At 43.4% G+C, this 6,000-nt stretch overlaps 1 protein-coding gene across 1 annotated transcript in view; it reads left to right on the top strand.

Annotated features, from left to right (window-relative positions):
• Positions 1-314: 314 nt before the first annotated feature.
• RAPH1 (Ras association (RalGDS/AF-6) and pleckstrin homology domains 1) overlaps positions 315-6,000 on the top strand; it is a 96,621-nt gene continuing 90,935 nt past the window's right edge. The window contains 1 exon segment of the mRNA XM_072875333.1: positions 315-644. The gene's annotated coding sequence lies outside the window, so the exon portion shown is untranslated.

Here is a 6,000-nt window from a genome sequence, read left to right as displayed (position 1 = left end):
CGAGGCTCGGCAACGCGACGGCCTGGGCGAGAGCCAGCGGCCCTGGGGACGGGGGCGGCAGCGCTCCTCAGGGCACCCCGGCATTGCGGCCAGCCGAGCCCGCGCGCCAACCGCCCAACCGCCCCCCGCGCGCCCAACGGCCCCCCGCGTGCCAACCGCCCAACCGCCGCTCGCGCGCCCAACGGCCGGCGGCTGCCCCGGCGCTGCGGGGCCCTCGCCGCCCCCCGGGCGCTGGCGGTGGGCCCGGCGGGGCGGGGCGAGGTGCGGCCTGCGCGCCGGAAGTGAGCGGCGGGGGGAGCCCGGAGCGGCGGCGGGCGCTGGGGCGGTAGCGGCGTGGAGGGAGCGGTGTCTCCGCTGCCGGGCAGGGACGTGCTCCGGCGGCCGGGCGGAGGCGGTTCCGCGCTCGGCGGAAACAAGAAACGGGAAAGGAAGGGAGCGGCAGCGGGAACCGGTATCGGCGGCCACCATTAGCAGCAGCGGGAGGAGCAGCAGCAGCAGCCGCCGCGGGGGTCTGCAGGCGGAGCGGAGCCTGGGTGCCGCCGCCGGCAGCGAGCGGGAGTGTGCCCGCCGCCTCGCCCCTCTATTTTGTGGGGGGTCGCGGCTGCCCGCCAGCCCGCCGGGGGCTTCCCCGGAGCCGGGGCGAGGTGAGTGCCTTCTTGCCGTTGTTTTGGGGGGGCGCCGCCGCACTGCCCGGGGGGGCGGCGGTGGGAGAGCCGGCGGGCGTCTGCCGAGCTGGGGGGGGCGGGCAGGCGGGGAGCGGCGTTTCCTGCCGCTCCCCCTCAGCCGGGCGGCGGGGCGGGGGCCGCTGAGGGATCGCTGCGGCCGGGGGCTGGGCGAGGAGGACCGGAGCGAAGGAGTGTTGAGAGGGGCGAGGATTTAACGGCCCACGGTCTGTGTCCTGCGCCCCTCCACGCCCCAAACATCATCGGGTGATTTTTTCAAAACGGGCTTTGCAATGCTGATGACTGGTGGAAGGTTTTTGTGTGTGTCTCTCTCCCCTCGGCTTTTCCCCGTGTAAGGCATGCCTCAAAAGAGGCTGGGAAGTAAGCCGGGGATGCGCGAGAGATGTAGTCTGTGGCATCCACAGACAATGTCAGCTTGGGTGAGTCTCCACCCTGTGGAGCTGCAGGCAGTCGAGTCCCCTGCACAGGCATCGCCAAGTCTCTCTGTGCAACCCGGGGAACAAAACACGCTCAAATCCTCTTTCCTGGTGCAGAAAGAAAAGATTGGTTTGGATTGTTCGTTACGATGTTTTGTTTAAAAAAAAAAAACAACAACCTGAAATCTTTTAAGCTTTTTAGCCATACGACTTACTGAGGGCAGGCTGGTTTGTGAAGAGCCTCCCAAGCAAGGCTGGTGTCTGCGTTGGTTTTCATGAAGATGGGGAGAGTGGTGTATATATATTTCAGCATGGAAAAATCATTGATGGTGGGAGGGAAAGGAGGAGTGTCTGTATACATGAGTGTCACATCACCTGTGTAAAATTCATAAGGGTATACTTATTTTTCTCCTGCATTAATACTAGTTATTTTAAGAAGCCAATGACTTACCTGTTCATTTTGGAAGGTTTTATTTCTTTTGGATTTGTTATCTTGTGTGGCAGAAAATAGTCACCTGCGTGTTTGGGCACTGTCTTTGCATTTTATCATTTTTACTAGTATTTCAAAGGTTTTTATGTTTTTACCTGGTTATAGGTATTCAGAAGGGGACAAACAGTAGTATGTGTAGTATAATTCCTCTTTTACTGGAGGAGTACAGGTACGCTCGGTTTGGCACAAGTATGCTATTTCATATGGCTAATATCTTCACGTTGCCGTTCATGTGATGGAGGAATGGGGAACTACTGTTTTGTGAGACTGTAGAATCACATTCACTCCATTTTAAACAAATTGCCTCTTTTTGTCTGTTCGCCCTCGCTCCCCTGTCCTCCAGACAGGGACACATTAGCTTGTAGAACACCTTTGAGCAGAAAAATGAATTTAGATGTTTATTGAAACAATATGTCTAAACCAGCAAATCTTCCTATTTTGTTGTCTGTTTAATCAGCTTTTCTCTGCTGAGAAGTTTCCTATTAAAGTAGAGGAACAGAAGAATCACTTGCTAAATCGTCTTGAAGAACAAAAGGTCATAAATTCCAGTTCTAGGGAATACTTTACACCTAGGTTATATAAAGATGTAGACATCTCCATATTTAATATGCTGATATCCTTCTTGGGTGGGTGTGGTGGATAGTGGAATATAGAACTGTTTTTCTGCACCTAAGTTGGTATGTGGTTTTTCATATCAGTGGGTGACACTCAAATTACCTTGCAGAAATCAACATTAGGGAGGCTTTTTGCTTTCATAGAACAAGGAGGCGAGTGGCACTAAGGAATTTATTTATTGTCCTCCTACAGAATTCATTTTCAGATAGATATTTCCTTAAAATGGCTTGGTTTTTAGACTCATACGACATGCAATGAAGAGTCCTTCTACCACTGTTTCTCTGACTCAGCATGGAGTGACAGAGAGAAAAGTATTGCTAAGAGATAAGCCTCAGTTCAGGAAAGCAATGTAGTTTACCAGCTGTTAATCTCTCAGAAGAATATAAAAAATAATGTGAAAAGGGACACTGACAAATTTTTATATAATCTTCAATCTGCCTTCCTTGTGTAATATTTTGAGACCACTGCCTTCAGGTTTGAATTTAAAATAGTTTTTTTCTGGGGGAGTAGTGCACTGACATAAACTGTTTTGAACTTCCTGTATATTGCAGCCTGTTCCTTTCTTAATAAGGTAGGTCATGGTACAGAGAACACCTGTTACTTTAAAGGAGTGTATGAGACTGCTGTGGTAACTTTTGTAAGTAATGGTTCAATAGGATTGATTTTAAGAGGCCTTATTTTTCAAGAGGGTGTCTCAGTCTTCTGAGTATCAGAATATGTGGATATTGTCTCATTTCTCCCTTCCCCCAGACCACTGAAATTTTTTTAGCTGTAAAGCTACTATGTTGCTTCTTTATTTGAATTTTGCAAGCATATGAACATGTATTCCTTTATCTATTCCTCCAGCATCAACATTTTTAATAAAATCAGCTAGCTTTTCTAGCCAGAAATAGTTATTTCTTTGTGCTCTTAATTGAACATCTTTATGCTGTATTAATCTGATCATTACTGGTCGTACAGCTTGCCTTCCTTCTTCAAATGTCTTTCAGCCACTGGAGGGGGGGGGGGAATCTATCAAACTGGGACAGAGTTAAATCTGAGTGACTAAGCCAGTTAGGCAAATACTAAGAAGAATAGTGTTGAAGATCCCAGCCGTTAAGTAATTTAGATCACATTCTTAATAGTAGAAAAATCCAAATCTCCTGTGTTACAAATGAAGCCAAAGATTGCAAAATAATCACACCGCCTTTTCTCTTATGTTAAACAATAGTTTTTTATTACTGAATTTTCAAGCAGCTTCACAGCTTCCCATTAACATCTGTTCATACTGAGGACCCTGCTGATTAAATCTAGAACTTGTTACAGGCACTTACCAAAGCCAAAAATGTCCAACTTGTATTTCAGCCCCCAACAATAAACCGAACACTGATGGATGCTTATTTTGTGATGTTTCACACCCTTTCTCTACAATTGCTAAAAGAAAACATATGTTGATTTACAGCTGAATCAGGCAATCTCAGATAAACATGCCTTATAAAAAAGGGCAATCCAGATCTGTTCTATTGCTCAGGTTTAATAATATGTAGAAATGACAGCAGACTGCTGAGTAGTCATGTTTAATGTGTTTCTATGTGGAATGTTAATTTTGTTTAAGGAAATGTAATTTACAAAAACAAAGCTGTCATATTGAGTAAGTCCTTTTAAGGATTCAAAAAGTGTATCATAACTGGCAGTCATAGATTTTGAGTGAGTACACATGTTGAATGCTTTCCACCTTTAGGAATGTCTACAGGGTTAGGGAATGCCAGTGAAGAAACTTGCACTATAATTGCCTGTTATAATTGTTCTTCAGATTGGCAAGGGATTTAAGTTTCTTCTTGTTAATCTGCAAGCATTATCATCACTTAAAAACTGTGTCTATTGAAAATGGCATATTATTTTCAAGAGGTTAATACTAGAAATCAGTAATAACTATCCAATTAAGCATATCAGTCCCTGTGAGAAAGACAAGTAAAATTCCTTGTTAATTCAGGTTGCTAATAATCATCCTCGTAGTTGAAAATCTTATAAAGACTAAGCAAAGTATCTTTGCTTATACTTATGTAACTTGATCCAGATCCATTGGCTGTTTTTTTTAAATTTTTTTCAACAAGTTAAAAGTCACTTCTCTGTTTTGTCCTAGTAGTAATTTTAATCATTTGGTAGGACAGGCTTTAGTTGAAGTGTTTAATGTAAGATGTTAAATAGAATAATATTTTAGTTGAGCTTGCTTTTTAATACATCTGTTAATGAAGAGCACTTGAAATGTCTTGTTCTGTGAGCTATCACTCTATTTGTTAGGAATTGTATGGAGGAAGATGGTGTGCATGAGAATTTGAAACTGGCCTGAGGTTAAATATTAGGAAAATTATTTTTTGCTATCTTATTTCATAAGGAGTTAGTTGAATTCTATAGAGGGGACTGGGGGCGGGGGGGAGGAGAAATTCCAGAGCTACTATAAAAATAGTTTTAAAACTTTTTAGTCATAGAACATAATTTTTACCTGTTACTGAATTTCTAGTCTCGGAAATTCATCAGATTCATTTAAATTGATGTAATCAGAAAGGTGATTGAATCTTCATTGCCTCTAGTCTTTCTTTTTAGGAGAGCAGTGTGTAAGGTGAAAGTTTTTATACAAAAATATAATAGCAAGTCTGGTGAGGGAATTACTATACACAGTAGCAAAACTGCTATGGTATATTTACTTTTCTTGAGTAAATATTTTAAAGTGTTCAAGAACTCAAGTTGTTGCTGATAAAAATGCACTGATGTTGCATAGAGCAAATGGTAAACTGAATGAGTTCTGAATTGTTCTCGTCTTGTGTGAAAATGATCTTAAATATCATCCCTTATTGGAATGTTAATGTATTGTTCTAATTGTTATATTTGACATCTTCTGAAATGGTCTTGTACTGTGTAAGGGTGTCAGTACTCTGTCAATGTACGTGCTTAGAATAGCAAGTTGTGTTCATATACTAAAACAGAGCGCTCTTGCTTAGGCTAGGTTAAGCACAGATCCAAACCACCTTACTGTTTCCTACTGTTTATTACAGCACAATAGCTGATTTCTAGCAGATCAGGACTAGAAAGAAACAGGAGCAAGAAGCGACATCATTCTCCAGTTTCGTGGCTCTGATGAGTTTTGTTACTTGTGTCAGTATTGCACTTTAATCTAAAAAAGTCTTGGAGAAGTTAAATAGAGAACATGATCATTTCTCTCAAATGCATGTATGAAGTGGAAAAATATGCTAAATAAAACATATATACAGAAAGGGGCTAGCGGGAGACTAATTGGCATCCTTCATCCTTTCCGATAACTTTACCCTTCAGAAAGCTTTGGAGCAGTTGCATGGGGACTGGCAGAAACTTCTGTTTATGTGATAGTGAGAGTTGAAGTCCACTGCCTATCGCTGGCATAGGGTGCTTTGCTGCTGCCAGTGCTGTGATTATCTCATCTTGTCCTTCCCCTTCCCCAAAGACTTATCAGTTTGCTGTGTTTGTAGGACCTGTAGTATTCCTGGCATATCTGTTTGTCCTTAATACTGGGTTAAAGAAAAATAAATAAAAAAGTGTAACTGTGCTGTGCTTAGAGTTGAGATGTGCAATACGATTACTATTCATAGTTGGTTTTTTTTCAATTGTTGCCTTTGTGGCCCTTCCAGTAGGAAGGAACAGTTTAGTAGTTTGCTCGCTAAAGAAAAGCTCCAAGTAGAGCTTGTTGCTTTCTAATGATACATGGATAGACTTCATCTTGATGCAAATTCTGTCATTTGTTACCACTTTTCTGCTTTAAGAACAGCCATCTTTAGCATAGAAA

This window comes from Ciconia boyciana, chromosome 10, assembly GCF_034638445.1.
Source record: "Ciconia boyciana chromosome 10, ASM3463844v1, whole genome shotgun sequence".
Taxonomy (NCBI): domain Eukaryota; kingdom Metazoa; phylum Chordata; class Aves; order Ciconiiformes; family Ciconiidae; genus Ciconia; species Ciconia boyciana.
Note: the sequence above shows the minus strand (reverse complement) of the source record. Positions and strands in the feature narration are given on the sequence as shown.